Source organism: Lepidochelys olivacea (genome assembly GCF_965140295.1).
Source record: "Lepidochelys olivacea isolate rLepOli2 genome assembly, chromosome: 17".
Classification (NCBI taxonomy): domain Eukaryota; kingdom Metazoa; phylum Chordata; order Testudines; family Cheloniidae; genus Lepidochelys; species Lepidochelys olivacea.
This window is the reverse complement of record NC_140427.1, coordinates 22,724,312-22,741,904: the sequence shown is the minus strand read 5'-3', so window position 1 is coordinate 22,741,904 and position 17,593 is coordinate 22,724,312. Positions and strand designations below refer to the sequence as shown.

The window sequence follows — 17,593 nt, the reverse complement described above, 5'->3', positions numbered from 1 at the left end:
CCCATCTCTTAAGGGGCCTCAGTGGGCCAAAGACCTTCTGACCCTTCCGTAAGGATTAGGTGCCCCCTTTGGACCAGAGGGCCTGTCTCTTTGCTGGATTAGAAAGAAGGCCCTGAGTCAGTTTTAACTCAGGCTTTTTAACCAAAAGTCCTAGCTTTGTGTGTTGGTCCCTGGAGAATCCAGTCTGAACCAGTATGTGTAAGCCTCTATCTCTGGAATTGTTACAACTTGAGTGAATTTGCCTAACGACCCACCACTAGGGAGGTAGTTCCTAGAGGACTATGGTCCACCATGGAAATACTTCACCATGGAAATACTTACAGTTCCTCAATAGTGCATAAACAGTGGCATTTTTAATGCAAATTGTTGACCTATGACCCTGTTTCATGTACTCTCTAGCTTGTTATAAGTAGAATGATGCTATTGTGATATAATATTGACAGATAATATATATTATCATATTGGGATATAATATTGATCCCCTTCTCTACAATGTTGCTTCTCCTGGTCTGCAAGTTACTGGGCTTCCAAGCACAGTTTGTCTTTCTCCAGCTGCAGCTTCTCCTTCTCTACCTGTTGGCTTTTTCACAACTGGGGCTGAAGAAGTATATTCTGTTTAGGTGAAGGCTGGTTGCTGCCTCTGTCCAGTTCTTTCCCACTTCCATCTAAGGAGCTATCCAAGGTTCCCCCTCCCCCCCACCCCCATACTCTGGGTATCCCTTACAGTCCTAGACAATCATTTCTTTTCTGGTCCTTAGAGTATAGCAGGTTACCCAGCTGTGCCTTGGTCAGCTTCTGACAAAGGGGTAGCTCTCCAGTTATGAGAGACAAGGTGAGTGAATTAATATCTTTGATTGTCCTAGGACCAACACAGCCACAACAACACTGTCTCTATATCCCAAGCAACTCTCTTTTCTTCAGCGGCTTGTATCTTATCTTTCCTGTCTGTCTCTCGTCACTATTCTTTTTCCCCCCAAACTGAGACAGTTTCTCTTTGCTTTTTACTTCTACAGCACTTGCTTTCACTCCCATTGACACTTACTGGAAATTCACTACTGTCCTTAGATCCCATGCTTGCTGCAACCATGCATAGCTCATTTTGGGAATTAACTGCACCTCTGCCCACTCTCCACACTCAGCCCCAGATTTAACCTGCCAATTCTGAAACCAGTATTCCTTTGTGAATTTTAGAGGAAGGGCAAAAGCAGGCTTGTCCTGGAAACCCGACTGCAGATTCACAGACAATCCAAGCGTTAAATAATTAACAGTAGATGAGCCATTCAGTAACCCCGACCTTAAACCCAGTTCAGTAAATAGGTTCAATATCCAAACACTGTCAGTTTCACTAAACTTTGCAAAGGGACAGCTGAATAAAATGAGGAAGCTGCTCATAAAGGGCCTAAGGTCAAAAAGTAAAGGAAATCAGAACCTTACGTTTTAAAGAAACAATGAAAGAGTCTCATGCAAACAAAAAAGAAATGAGGAAGGCAAAAGATAACCTCTTGAACCAAGCTTGCTATTTATTGGTTATCTAAGCTCATCAAAAATCCTTTGGAATTTGGAAATCTATCCCCAGTGAAGCCAATAAACAGCAGTTAATATGTAAGAGGGAAATTGGGAGGTGTAAGCTGGATTCTGAAGAGCAGTTAGCTAAAAGCTAAAAAACAACTAACAAGAGATTCTTTAAGTATATCAGAAACAGGAGGGTTGTGAATCAATCTGTGGATTGCCAGGGGCTAAAGGGAGCAATTAAGAAAAAGGTAAGGACATAGCTAAGGAGATAAAGCACAGTTATTCAAAGATGGTTAGGTGCAGCACCTAACTCCCATTGAAATCAATAGAAGTAGGGCACCTTAATACTTTTTAGGATCTGGATCTAAATGCTTTCTCTACATCAGTCTTCACTTCAGAGAATGTTAGGGAGATATCTATCTCTGACCTGCTCTCTTCTTTATATTATAAATATAAAAATGGGAGGCCATCAGAAACTGAGCTGTCAGAAGAGGGCATTGAATAAATTAATAATTTAAAAAGAAATAAATCCGAAGGAGGTTTAAGAGTGAGGTGATTGAGCTGCTAAAAATTTTTTTAATCTTGCATTGAAAACCTCTACTATACAGGAGGGTGGAAAGGTAGCAAGTGTTGTCCCTATATTTAAAAAATACTCTAGAAGTGACTTGGGGCATTACAGAGCAGCGTAGCCTTATTAATGTCTGGATTAATATAACATTGGTTTTACATTAGATCACAGTCACCTGGGCTTAGAGATACGACAGTATCAGGATTAGCAGTGTGAGAATCATCATTAGGTTTGGAGACTCTAGGGGCACTAGAGGAACAATGACCACAAATGAAGTACTTAAAGGGCATTGCCAGCAGATCGAGGGACGTGATCGTTCCCCTCTATTCGACGTTGGTGAGGCCTCATCTGGAGTACTGCATCCTGTTTTGGGGCCCACACTACAAGAAGGATGTGGAAAAATTGGAAAGCTTCCAGCGGAGGGAAATAAAAATGATTAAGGGACTGGAACACATGATTTATAAAGAGAGGCTGAGGGAACTGGGATTGTTTAGTCTGCAGAAGAGAAGAATGCGGGGGGGGCGGGATTTGATAGCTGCTTTCAACTACCTGAAAGGGGATTCCAAAGAGGATGGATCTAGACTGTTCTCAGTGATAGCAGATGACAGAACAAGGAGTAATGGTCTCAAGTTGCAGTGGGGGGAGATTTAGGCTGGATATTAGGAAAAACTTTTTTACCAGGAGGGTGGTGAAGCACTGGAATGCGTTACCTAGGGAGGTGGTGGAATCTCCTTCCTTAGAGATTTGAAAGGTCAGGCTGAATGATTTAGTTGGTGTTGGTCCTGCTTTGAGCGGGGGTTGGACTAGATGGCCTCCTGAGGTCCCTTCAAACCCTGATATTCTATGATTCTAAAGTTCTCAACCCTCCTTTTATTAAGATTCTTACTAAGCAGATAAACAATATCAAAACCAATACAATATAGCAGGACAGAAAGGGGTTTCACAGCATGTCTAATATTCCTCTTACTTTCATTAGCATTATGTCAGTGAGTTACTACAGTGACTTGTGGATGTGACCGAATGCACCTTGTATTCATACTTTACGCACTACTGAAATAATCTTTATACTAAATAGACCTTTTGAGGTATCATTTGAAAACTAATAACTTGCTGGTCAATAATATCATGGTGAAATGTGTGTAGCAACATTATATGTAAAGTTATGAACGTAAACTGAAATTATGACTGAAATTTGTTTACCAGTCAAGTCTGAGGAGGGGTAAACCTGTTTCTCAAAGACAAAAGACAAGCTGATGCCTTTAGGCAGGTGTCATCAAAGTTGATTGGCGATCAACTCTCCCGCACGAGGCTATACCCATGAGAAGCCAAGCCCTGTATATGCCAAAGCCACCCAGAACCCTGCAAAGCACCAGGTGAACGCTACACCAGCATGGGGGAGCCTCTCCACCTCTCAGATAAGCACTGGAGTAGGGAGGGGAAGCGATTTTCAGCTGAATCTGCAGGGTCTGCAGCAGCCCTCTGGGTCTGGCCCCAGGGAGCATGGAGCTGCTCTGTCCCATAGGCGCCCTCCCCTGCTGAGCCACCTCTGGCTGGGATCCATGGCCACTAAAGCCCCTGCAGTCAGGTTTCCTGGGGACGTGGTGTACAATGCCTCCTTAGGGCTTAATCCCTTCCTGCCCTCACTACAGCTGGGTGACAGAAGGCAGCTGGGTCATGTTAGTAGCCAGCATCAGCCTGGAGGTGTTAGCTGCCTTTCACACTGTAGGGGCAGGAAGGGATGGGAGCTGCTTCCAGCCACCGGGGGGAGGGGAGTAAGGGATGAGTTCTGCAAAGACATGGGTTCCCTTCCCCCTCCTCTCCTCTGCAGCTGGAAGCAGCTCCTATCCCTTCCTCCCTGCACAGTGCCAAAAGGCTGCTGCTGGTCACATTCTGGTATGAACCCTCCCTGGTAGAAATTGGGGGTGGGGCATGTGGACCCCCCTGTTTTGCCTCTGCATTGACCCCTGACAGGGGCAATGGACCTCTAATATCTAAACTGTCCAGGAGAGGGCTGGACAGTGCAGAACACATGTTTGTGGGGAAAATCTGTACTGGGAGTGTGTTGGGCTCACCCTGCAGGTAGTAACCCAGGCTGGTGAAAGCCAGAGTGGACTAGTTTGTAGCTGACAGGCTGCTGGGGTCAGAGCTGCTGGGCCAGGGCTGCATCTGTGCAGTGTGAGCTGAATGCTGTTTGGCTGTTTGTGAGAAGCCCAGGTTGGGCGCTCCATCAGCAAGCCATTGGTGCAGGGCAAAGGGAGAGACAACTTCTCTTTGGTCTTGATTGCACCCCAGAATGTGATAGCAGTCATTGTAGAATTGCTCAAGACATAATTACTTATCATCTTGAGATATTAATTGATACATTGTGACATATATTCCACAAGCTATTGCTGCATATCTTTTAGAACATGAGAACCTTAATACATCTTTTACTGTATGTGACAGAATACACCCCAGTATTCACACCCTAACACTATTGTAATAATTTTTGTACAACATCTGCCTAGTAAGATATAATTTAAAAACTCACAATTTGCTGCTCAATATTGTCCTGATAAAAAATGTGACAACATTGTATGTGAAGTTATAAGAGTCCCCTGTAGGATGTTATTAATGTATGTTCCAAACCCAACAACCCCGCCCAAGCAGAAGTGGGCAAACAGGTCTGTCGTAAACAAAGGAATGTGTGTTCATCTTAACTTGCATGGAAGTAGTAAACAGAGTCATCAAGTAGGGAGGAAAAACAAAGGAAGTTCAAACAGGTAAAAAAACTCAGCAGGGAACATCCTTTCACATAGAATCTTTGTCTCCTGGGTCTTAGCTGGAAATGTTTTTCAAGAGGGTGAGTGAAAATATAAAAAGGAGGGACAAACACCTCAAGGCACTCCCCCCCACCCCCGTCTTCTTCATTGTCAGCAGCTGAGAAGACAAAAGGAAACAGCCATTGGATGCTGGGGCAGGGGCCCTGACCTGAACAGTTTGGTCAGTAATCTGCTGGAACATGTGGTGCGACTGTTTGCTTTGCAGCTAAGATAGTTGCTTAAGTAGATACTAGTAAACATTTTATCTTTATTTTTTTGTAAGCATTTCTGACTTTTATTCCTCATTACTTATATTCACTTAAACTCTTGCTTTATAGGTAATAAACTTGTTTTACTGTTTTATCTACTCCAGTGTGTTTAAATTGGAGTGTCTGGGTACTCCATTTAAAATAAGAAAGTGGCATATTATTCCCTTAAAAGAATAATAGAATTAATATATTTGTACTGTCAGGAGAGGGCTGGACAGTACACAACATACATTTCTGGAGGAAGATCCTGGTAGGCTGTTCGTGAGTGTCCCAAGGGGGAGCTAATACAGCAAGGCATTGTAAGGCACCCAACAGTGTAGGGCAGGGGTGACACAGCCCCCCACTAATCTGGAGTGTACCCCTGGTATGTCACTCTGTAATCTTACATTTACTGGTACAGTGTTATCTCTCGGTCAACAAGTCATGACAGCCTGTTTCAGGCCTGAGACCTTCTATGCTCAGGCTACATATCTTACAGACCTAGCATAATTACAGCTTCATCTTACTTATATGCCTACTACATACACTTCAAATATACCTACTTCTTAGTCCCATATCCCTGTGGTGTGAGCCTCTAATCTCACACACACTCACACACACACATATAATTTAGCTACACCATTAAGCCTTACATCTGTACCTAACTGGTTGAAATGATAATGGAAATAGAATAATAAAATACCTGGAAGATCATGATAGGATAGGCTCTAACGAGCACAGTTTCTGCAAAGAAAAATCATGTCTCACTAATCTGTTAAAACTATTTGAATGTGTCAATAAACGAGCGCAGAAAGAAAAAACAAGTTGAGATAATTTATTTAGACTTTCAGAAGGCCTTTGACGATGTCTCTCAGAAAAGACTATTAAAAATCTAAGCAGTCCTGGTATTGTCAAGTATTGTCTGGGATCAAAGGCTGGCTAGGAGTCAGGAAACACAGGCTAAGAATATACAGTCAATTTTAATCATGGCAAAAGCTAAACAGCAGAGTGTGACGGATTGACAGCGTCCTGAAGAAACGTAATGGACTTAAGATAAACTTAACTGAATTACATTGACACCTTTGGGTACATTGTATTAAAAATGGAATTGTGTTTGTGTTCTACCTTCTGTAGTATGGAGGTGAAATGCTAAGGAACTTCCTCTGTTATCAGCCTTTGAAGCCCTCCTGGGGAGATATGCATCCACTAGTTCAAAGTGGATTCTCCAGTGATCCACAGACCAAAAAAAAATGCTTTTTGGATAAAAAGCATGAGTTTAGGCTGACTCAGGGCCTTGCTTCTTGATCCAACAAACGGACAGGAACCTGGTCCATGGAGGGCCCCAATCCTTAGGGGAGGATTGGAAGGACTTGGTCTACTGAGGTTCATAAGACTGGGTACTTGTTCTGAACTGAAGCTCTGATGAACCTCTAATCACAAGAATGCCCTAGGATGGGGTATTAAAAAGTTGCAGTTGCAAGGGCCCATGTGACAGCTGGTGGGACACTGAACCAAAAAGCGTTAAGCAACTAACAGGCTAATTGACCCAGATTCAACCTTTAGAGACATATTAGTAGATAATGACTGTGGGGTTTGTGTGTTTATGTATATATTGTTAGAGGCTGACAATATCACTGAACGGTTCCTGTCTGTCCCTGTATTCTGTTAATGCAAAGATCAAAAGGAGATGTTAACATTTAGATGAACGGTTGAACTGTAAATGTAGTAATATCATTGTCTTAATTTCTCTTTGAAGTTTGTAGTAAACTACATGTAAAGGGCGGGAGTGGGCAGTTACCTGATGCTAATCTATGCAGCTAATCACCAGTGGTACTTTGGACATAGGTGGTTTTATTTCAAAGCCACAATGCTTCACCCAAGGAACACCTGCTTACTCTGTTTACTGTCATGAGCCTGCCAAAGAGAACTATAAAAAGAACTCCTGGGCCCTGATCCTGTATCTCAGATCTGCTTCAGCTTTGTCAGGGGAAGTTTGAGTCACAAGACTGAGGTCTCCAGGTCCAGTGTGGATCACCCTGATATTGGACATTAGACTATACTCTATTAAACTAATTCTGAAAGAACTGTTTGCAGCTCTGAAGCTCACTATCTCTCCTAAGAAACTGACCTAAGAACTTTATTCATATTTGTGACCGGGATTCCGGGGGGGCCATGCTGAGATTGCTCAATTAGGCAAACTTCAAAGAATGGGGCAGACAATCCCCCAAACTGGTGGTTATTCTAATACTCAGATACACCAAGTGAGCAACAAAACAGCTTCTGTAATACCTTACGGGTTACCCAGAAGCCAGAAATACAGCTCCCTTAAAGCCACCCAGCCTTGAGCTCCCTCCCAGACACCCAAATCAAATATGATGAGGATTACTGAAAATCTTGTTAATCATATAAAAAGTTCTACCAGTCTCAAAGGATCAGACATATTACCCACCAGGTTAATGAATATCTCAGATCTTACCCAAATACACGCTTACAGCCAATTCTCATTAACTAAACTAAGATTTATTAGAAAAGAGAGAGAGTATTAGTTAAAAGATCATTATATATACAGTTATTGTGACACAGGACCAGAAAGGGTTATACAACTAACAGGCTAATTGACCCAGATTCAACTTCAGAGACATATTAGATAATTATTCTATTTTTTGTATGTTTACATATATATTGTTAGAGGTTGACAATGTAACCAAACAGTTCCTGTCTATTGCTGTATTCTGTTCATTCAGAGATCAAAAGGAGGTGTTAACATTTAGATGAACTATGAATGTAGTAATATCTGTCTTCATTTTCTCTCTATACACTGGCCATAAAACTTGCCCAAAATAATTTTTAGAACAGATCTTTTAAAAAAACATCCAATATTGATTTTAAAATGGTCAGTGATGGAGAATCCACCATGATGCTTGGTAAAATGTTCCAAAGGTCAAGTACTCTCATAGTTTAAAATTATTCCTTATTTCCATTGTGAATTTGTCTAGCTTCAACTTCCAGCCATTGGATCATGTTAGACCTTCTCTGCCAGATTGAAGAGCCCAATATTTTCCCCCATATGTAGATACTGTACTAAAGAGATAATCAAGTCACCTCTTTAACCTTCTCTTTGTTAAGCTAAATAGATTGAACTCCTTGAGTCTGTCACTATAAGGCATGCTTTCTAACCCTTCAGTCACTCTTATGACTCTTCTCTGAACTGTCTCCAATTTATTAACATTTTTCTTGAATTGGGGGATCCAGAACTGGACACAGTATTCCAGCAGTGGTCACACCAATGTCAAATATAGAGGTCAAATAATCTCACTACTCTTACTCAAGATTCCCCCCATTTATGTCTTCCAGGATAGCATTAGCCCTAATGGTCACAGAGTCACATTGGGATCTCATATTCAGCTGATTATCCACCAGGACCTCCAAATCTTTTTCAGACTTACTGCTTCCCAGGGTAAAGTCTCCTATCTTGTAAGTATGGCCTACATTGTTCTTAGATGTATACATTTACATTTAGCCATATTAAAACACATATTTGCTTGCATCCAGTTTACCAAGTGATACACATTGCTCTGAATCAGTGATCTTCTTCATTATTACCATTCCCCCAATTTTTCTGTCATCTGCAAACTTCATCAGTGATGACTTCATGTTTCTTCCAGCTCACTGATAAAAATGTGAAATAGCATAGGTCCAAGATAACAGCCTTCAACTACCTGAACGGGGGCTCCAAAGATGATGGAGCTTGGCTGTTCTCAGTGGTGGCAGATGACAGAACAAAGAGCAATGGTCTCAGGTTGTAGTGGGGGAGCTGTAGGTTAGATATTAGGAAAACTATTTCACTAGGAGGCTGGTGAAGCACTGGAATGGGTTACCTAAGGAGGTGGTGGAATCTCAATCCGTAGAGGTTTTTAAGGCCCAGCTTGACAAAGCCCTGGCTGGGATGATTTAGTTGGGGATTGGTCCTGCTTTGAGCAGGGGGTTGGACTAGATGCCCTCCTGAGGTCTCCTCCAGCTCTGAACTTTTATGATTCTAAGAACAGCTGCCTGTGGAACCCCATTGGACACACAGCTGCTCAATGATTCCCCATTTACAATAACATTTTGAGACCTATCAAATTGCCAGTTTTTAATCCATTTAATGTATGCTTTATTTTATATTGTTCTAGGTTTTAAATCAAAATGTCATGTGGTAGTGTGTCAAACACCTTACGGGTATATTATGTCAACACTTTTAACTATATCGACCAAACTTGTAATAAAAAAAGGTATCAGGTTAGACAGGATGTATCTTCCATAAACCCATATTGATTTGAATTAATTACATTACCCTCCTTTAATTCTTTATTAATCAAGTCCTCTATGAGTTGCTCCATTATCTTGCCCGGGATTAAGGTCAGGCTGACAGGCCTATAATTATCCTGGTCATCCCAATTACGTTTTTACAAATTGGCACATTAGCTTTCTTCCACTGTTCTGGAACTTCCCCAGTGCTCCAAGATATTTTGAAAATCAACATTAACACCTTAGCCAGCTCTTCTAAAACTCTTGGATCTGCCGATTTTAAAAAGTCTAAATTTAGTAGCTTCTGTTTAACATCCTCCAGAGCTACTAGTGCAATGGAAAGAGTGTTATCATCTACTCCTGACAGAATTCTGTGCTCCCTTATATGGCCCCTGCACAGAAAAATGCAAAAAAAATCTGCTGGGGGACATGCACCTCTTCCCCAGCAGTCCAGGCAGCGTGTCTGTTCCAGTGTGCGTGGATCAGCCTCAGAGATGGGGGAGGGGGATTGGGCATGTGTGCCTGCATGGTTAATCACCGTCAAGGGGCTGGGCGTACATGCGTGACAACAAGCGAGAGAGAGAGAGAGAATCTGTCCCTCTCTCTTGCGACTGCAGCTTGCTGGCATGGAAGAGTAGGGCTTTTTATTATGCACTAGGCAGGCTAGAGGCAGAAGTGTAGCACCCTGCTTGAGTTAATTGATCTCATTCTCTGAGGCACAAATGTAGCAGCCTGACTGTGTAGTAAGGTTGTTAAAGTAGTCGTTGATGGTTAATTGATCTCATTCTCTGAGACAGAAATGCAGCATCTTGCCTACGTAGTAACATTGTTAATGTTCCTATTGTTAGTTAACTGTTCCCATTCTCAGTCAGTTCCCCCAGGAGCATAAAACCTGTGAAAGTTTTAAGGCCCCTACATTGCTAGAGTGAGGTAAAGGAGCCTTATTATAAATGACAGCTAGGAAGATAGGATATAAATCCTCAGCTAGGAAGATCTATGGGCTTTCTCACTTTTTTTCCCATGACGAAGTGGCACAATGGGGTTATATTACAGCTCCGGATTTATTTTACTTACTCATTAAAAAATAAGACTTTGAGGGCAAATAAAACATTTACCAAGCAGGCAATAAAATGTCAGGACAGTCAGAACCAAGCACTTCCCAAAGTCCCAGCCAGATCCAGGACAATGATTAGCAAAACTGTATGACTTTCATGTGTGAAAGTCTGAGCAATTAAAAATGACATTCTACTTTTTTTTTCTGTTAAGTTTTCAGTAATGAAATTTAAATGAAAATCCAGGATTATAACTGGAATGCAGGGCATTAGTTACAAAGTGTTTGCAACTTAACTTTCAGGTGTTTAGGAAATGCTGAATAGTTATTGTGAATTTTTTCTATATTGTAGTTTAAATAAATTACCAAAACAATTGAAACTGGTGTGATTATACTGCATTATTTTGACAAATAAAATATGCAAAATTATAGAGAATTTTGAATTTTTTGATGCAGAATTTTTAATATTTTGGCACAGAATTTTGAATTTTATGGCACTGTATCAGCTGTTTTCCCCCAAATATAGAACAGACATATTTATTGAATAAGTCTGCCTTTTCTGCATTATTATTGATAATTCTATGATTTCCATTTAATAATGGACCAATGCCATTGTCAGCATTCTTTTTGTTCCTAATATAGTTTTAAAAAAACCTCTGCCTTATTGTCCTCAACTCTTTTGGCAATTGTTTTCTCCTTATATCCCTTTGCATCCCTTATCAATTTTCTACAATTCCTAACTTTTGATTTATATTCATTATCCTCAACTTCCTCTTTCTTCCATTTGTTGTTTGTTTATTTATTTATTTATTACTGCTGCCTTCACTTCCCCTCTAAACCAGGCTGGTGTTTTTCCTGCATGGTCTTGTATCTTGGTTACAAGTTTGTGGCTTTTGGGGCATTTAGTAAGGTGTTCTTAGATGATTCCCAGTTATAATTAATCTTTTTCCAATGAAATATAATTAATTATTATGAGTTATAATAGTCAACACTAACAAAAATGTTGGAAGGGATATAAAACCTTATGCTTCATGGTTTAAACCAATCTCTAACTATTAGGGATTAGGATGAGGACTTCATGGGGGAAGATTATCTCATAATTACACGATAAAATATTTTCCACTTGAAAATGCAATTTCATCAAAACTAAAATGCTTCATGGAAATGTGTTGATTTTTGACTATACTGTTTCCAGAAAAATGTCAAAATTAATCCTTTTTATTTTCTTGTCTCAATTTGATAATGTTGAAACATTTAATTGCAATAAGGTAAAAGTATGTCATTTTGACTTTACTATTTTGATTTGCTTTGTTATTATATTAAAATATGAATGTCAATATATTTTATTTAATCTATATTAGAGTTAATATTTTATATTACAGTGTTTTGACATTATCTAAATGAAACAATTCAAAATTATTAAAAAAATAGATATTTCCAAATACAATTTGTTCAGAATTTCTGTTCCAAGATGCAAAAGAAAAGGAGTACTTGTGGCACCTTAGAGACTAACAAATTTATTTGAGCATAAGCTTTCGTGAGCTAGCTTATGCTCAAATAAATTTGTTAGTCTCCAAGTGCCACAAGTACTCCTTTTCTTTTTGTGAATACAGACTAACACGGCTGCTACTCTGAAACCTGTTCCAGGACCACGTTAGAAATCCCCATGTTATGTTCCAATTCAGAATGCAAACAAGTTTCAAAATGTCAGAATTTCTCATGGAGTGGAAATTCCATTTTCCAACCAGTTGTACTCATAACTACCTACTGCAGGGTTTCTTGTTCCTTCCTCTGAAGCCTTTGTTCATGGTCTCTGTCAGATATAGGGCCATGGACTAGATGGACCTTGAATCTGGTCCAGTATGGCAACTCCCATGTTTCTACAAATCAGCACAGATATTTTAACTTATTCTTAAACATTTAAATTGACATTTTGAGGGCAAACCGCGTAACTAAAAGCATAAACTGTGAAATGCACTAATTTTAGCAAAAAACAAATACATGCCAGTGCATTTATACTTTCCTTCTGCATTTTTGCATCATTACACAGGAACATATGAAAAATTAAGCAAATCAAAAAGTAAAAGCCAATAAGTGAAATGTGTTTTACTAGACAAAGATCGCCTCTGTTTTTCTAAAGCTGAACGGAGCATTGTGCAGGAGCATTCATTTGAAGAGAAGAACATTATGGGGCAGCGAGTAGCCAAACCAGAGTTAAGTTTTGCAACCCAGTTTTTGTTTATAGCTGAATTTTCAATCTGTCCTAAAATCAGCATTGGCAGAATGATTGGCCTGAAAGTTGATTTGCCAGTCCAGGGTCTGTGATAAAGTTTGTGGTGTAAATTTCAGGTTGTTTGCTCAAGGAATTCCTAATACTCAACTTCCCCCCAAAAGAACCTGTTGTTAAAATGTCAAGGATTCTTATCACACTTGTTTTGCTGAGAAGTAGAGAAGAAATGTGGGATGAGAATCTACTTTAATGTTACTTCTCTGGAATACCCTCAGTGACATCTAGTGTCCAATGTCAAGCTCAAAACCCAAAAATTACTCTGATTTTGGGTGCACAAAGTGTCAGACTCAGTTGTTGGTGGCTGTCATAAATATAAAGGGAAGGGTAACCACCTTTCTGTATACAGAACTATAAAATCACTCCTGGCCAGAGGCAAAACCCTTTCACCTGTAAAGGGTTAAGAAGCTGAGATAACCTTGCTGGCACCTGACCAAAATGACCAATGAGGAGACAAGATACTTTCAGAGCTGGAGGGGGCGGGGACAAAGGGTCTGTCTGTGTGTTTGACGCTTTTGCCGGGAACAGAACAGGAATGGAGTATTAGAACTTGTTAGTAAGTAATCTAGCTAGAAATGCATTAGATTTCCTTTTGTTTAAATGGCTGGTAAAATAGGTTGTGCTGAATGGAACGTATATTCCTGTTTTTGTGTCTTTTTGTAACTTAAGGTTTTACCTAGAGGGATTCTCTATGTTTTGAATCTGATTACCCTATAAGGTATTTACCATCTTGATTTTACAGAGGTGATTCTTTTACTTTTTCTTTAATTAAAATTCTTCTTTTAAGATCCTGATTGATTTTTCATTGTTCTTAAGATCCAAGGGTTTGGGTCTGTGTTCACCGGTATAAATTGGTGAGGATTTTTATCAAGCCTTCCCCAGGAAAGGGGGTGTAGGGCTTGGGGGGATATTTTTGGGGGAAGACATCTCCAAGTGGCCTTTTTCCCTGTTCTTGGTTTAACATGCTTGGTGGTGGCAGCATAGGGTTCAGGGACAAGGCAAAGTTTGTACCTTGAGGAAGTTTTAACCTAAGCTGGTAAGAATAAGCTTAGGGGGTCTTTCATGCAGGTCCCCACATCTGTACCCTAGAGTTCAGAGTGGGGAAGGAACCTTGACAGGGGCATATCAGCACTATGCAGATTTCTGGCTCGAGCACTCTTGTAGATTACCTATGTGTGTGACTGCAGCTTAGGTACACATACCCATGATAGCTTTAGCCATCCTACTATGGCTAAAAGTAGCATTGTATATTTGGTGGCACAGGCTTCAGTGCAGGCTGTATAAGCACACTGGGGACCCAGTCCCATTGCTGTTCTGTCACACAGCAGATTGCAGTATAGACATACCTCAAAAGTTGCTGGCAGACCAGGTTCCAGCTCTTGCCAAGGCTTTAGGCCTCAGCCGAGGATTGACAAATTCATTTCTGGAAACCACTCCATCTTACCTTTGTGTTAGTATGGTTAAGATGGGTATTGGACTTATAACAGTGTATTTAGTGTTAGCCTATGAAATGCTTGTGAGTTGCTACATGTATTAATCCTACTTGTAATGTCTGTATCCTAGTTACACACCTGCCCTACTCTACACAAAACAACCAGTGGAGGAGGTGTTTGTGGTGCTCACCGTCTAACTTTTAGCCCAGTGGCTAGAGCACTTGCCTGAGACGTGGGAGACCCAGGTTCAGGTCTCCACTCTACCTGGGGGTGGGAGACAGGATTTGAAGAGAGGTCTCCCACCTCTCAGATGAGTGCTCAGACCACTGACCTATGGAATAGTCTGATGTACGGCTGCCTCAGTCTCTCCCATTGAAACTGTTCCACTGTGGATAAAAACTTAGAGTCATTGAGCCAGTGAGAGTAAAAGTATGAAAATGGTTATATAGGTTGGTGGCTAGGGCACCTGCCTAGTATATGAGAGACCCAGGGTTTGCTCCCTCTGCTCCAGTCACTCTATTTACTTATACCACGTGGAACCTTAATTTGGCCCCAGTATGCATTATGGTACAGTCTGTAATTACATAATCACATCATATTTTTTCCACAGACCACGGCCTCATAGACGACACACTGAAGAGGACAGCTACCAGATTGGACCCTGCAGGCAAGATAGCTGGAGGAATGCCTAGGATGTGAATCTCATAGGGCTTCATTGTCAGCTATGGTGCTGAGTAGTTCAGTGATATCAGGACTTAGATGGTTTTGTGCATTTTCTCCAGCAGAATTTAGGCACCTACCGGGCTGGATAGCAGGTGCACAGGAATTTTGAGGATCTAAAAGATGGATATAAATACTGTCGAGTAGGGATAGACATGTTTAACTCAGCAGACCCAAATAACTTGCACTGAAGAAGCCTAAAATAGTTGGCTGAAGAGAAGACCTGGGCATAAACTCATCCCATCAGCTTGGACTCTGAGGAGAAAGGGATAAAAATCCCTGGCAAGGAGAAACTAGGTTCTTTTTGCTGCTTGGGCTCTAACAGGGCAAGAATCACTAAGCTTAAGCAAAAGACCCCCAGCTGTTTTGCTTGGGTAGGCCTAAAGGACATATAAAGCTTGATTCAAAGAGATGATAGCAACTGCTATAGTATGAATCTAAGACTGTAACTCATTTGTGTGTGTATGTTATCTGCTTTAACCTTGTCAATAACTCTCATTTCTTTTCTTAGTTAATAAATATTTAGTTAGTTCATTACAGGATTGGCTACAAGCATTCTCTGTACTGACAGATCTGGGGTACAATTGACCTGGAGTAAGTGACTGGTCCTTTGGGTCTGGGAGTAACCTGAATATTGATGTGAGTTTCAGTGTAAGGGACTGTCATAAAAATAAAGGGAAGGGTAACCATCTGTCTGTATACAATACTATAAAATCCCTCCTGGCCAGAGGCACAAAAGCCTCTTACCTGCAAAGGGTTAAGAAGCTCAAGTAACCTGGCTAGCACCTGACCAAAAGGACCAATAAGGGGACAAGATACTTTCAGATCTGGGTGTGGGGGGATTTGAACAGGCTTTGTCTTTTCCGTGTGGCTTTTGCCAGAGACAGAACAAGAAAGCAAGCACTCCAACTCCTCAGTAAGTATTTAGCAAGGAAATGCATTAGATTATCTTTTGTTTTGGCTTGTGATTTTCTCTGTGCTAAGAGGAAGGTGTATTCCTGGTTTTTCTTTTTGTAACTTTAAGGTTTTGCCTAGAGGGAAATTCTCTATGTTTTAATCTAATTGCCCTGTGAGATTATCTCCCATTCTAATTTCATAGAGCTGCTTCTTTTACCTTTTTTCTTTCTAATAAAGTTATGGGGGTTTTTTAGAATCTGATTGTGTTTTTTAGTGTCCTAAAAAACCCAAGGCTGGTCTGTGCTCATCTTGTTTATTCTCAAGCCTCCCCAGGAAAGGTGGGTGTAGGGTTTGGGGGGATATTTTGGGGGAATAGGACTCCAAGTAGTCCTTTCCCTGATTCTTTGTTGAATCACTTGGTGGTGGCAGCATTTACCTAATCTGAGGTACAAGGGAGAATTTGTGCCTTGGGGAACTTTTAACCTAAGCTGGTAGAAATAACCTTAGGGGGTCTTTCATGTGGGTCCCCACATCTGTACCCAAAGTTCAGAGTGGAAAGGGAACCCTGACAGGAACCATCTATCACAAAGACAAGCTTGCCTGGGTGGAAAGATAGACCACAGTGCCCAACAGGACTGTCTGTGACTCCATATTAAGGAGGGATAACTCAGTGGTTTGAGCATTGGCCTGCTAAACCCAGGGTTGTGAGTTCAATCCTTGAGGGGGCCATTTAGGGATCTGGGGCAAACATTGGGGATTGGTCCTGCTTTGAGCAGGGGGTTGGACTAGATGACCTCCTGAGGTCCCTTCCAACCCTGTGATTCTGTTATAGTGCTTGTGGAGTTTATGCTTGTTGTTTAGCTGGTGAAATCTAACTGTAGAACAAACAACCAGTTTGGAGTTTGTGCCCTGTTCCTGGACAGTCTACCCTGAGGTTGGCACTCATGTGCATGAGCCACTCCAGACAGCATGACACTTTGAGCTGGAGGTATAAATTCCAACTCAAGGAGATGCACTTCCACCAGCTCCAATCAAACTTGCATACTAAAAATAAAAGTGAGGCCATGGCAGTGGAGGGGGCTAGCCACTCTGAGTATTTGCCTAGCATCTTGGACGGGATCTGACTGAGGGTGGCTAATCCATTCTGCTGCTCACACTAATATGGCTATACTGTTTTGGGCACAGTAGCTCAGTCATGGGCATGTCTAGCTGGCCTGGAATTTATACCTGCAGTGTGAAACACAGACATATCCTCTGAAAAAGATACAGGGGTCACAGTGGACAAGCGACTCAACATGAGCTTCCCGTGTCTTGCTATAGCAAAAAGGGCTATTGGCTGTATAAATAGTGGAGTAGCAATTGGAGAACAGAGGTGATTTTACTGCTGTGTATGCAACTGGTGAGACGTTGAATTACTTTAGATTAAAAAAAAGTCCCAAACAGTCAAAGGTACTAACATAACCCAGTCACTGTCCAAAAGGAAACAGTTTTCAACAAGGTTCAGGGTTTGGTATATAGAGAGCCCAGCCTGCTTAGTCCCATGGCAAGCACACCATTAGACTTTTCTGTATCTTTAATAAAAAATTATAACAAAGAAGGAAAATCAGTTAAAGCATTTGAAATAGAAAATATTAAATAAGGCTTTCATCCGATGAAGTGAGCTGTAGCTAACGAAAGTTTATGCTCTGATAAATTTGTTAGTCTCTAAGGTGCCACAAGTTCTCCTTTTCTTTTTAAAAATAGTTTAAGATCTGGAAAAATGCTTTCCAGTTTGAGATTTAGGGCTGGT

At 41.0% G+C, this 17,593-nt stretch overlaps 1 long non-coding RNA gene across 1 annotated transcript; it reads left to right on the top strand.

The window, feature by feature from the left end:
- Positions 1 to 1,687: 1,687 nt before the first annotated feature.
- On the top strand, positions 1,688 to 15,966 carry LOC311532648. Its single transcript, XR_014714429.1, has 3 exons — positions 1,688 to 1,760; positions 8,484 to 8,603; positions 14,798 to 15,966. It is a non-coding gene; the product is annotated as an uncharacterized lncRNA (long non-coding RNA).
- Positions 15,967 to 17,593: the final 1,627 nt, after the last annotated feature.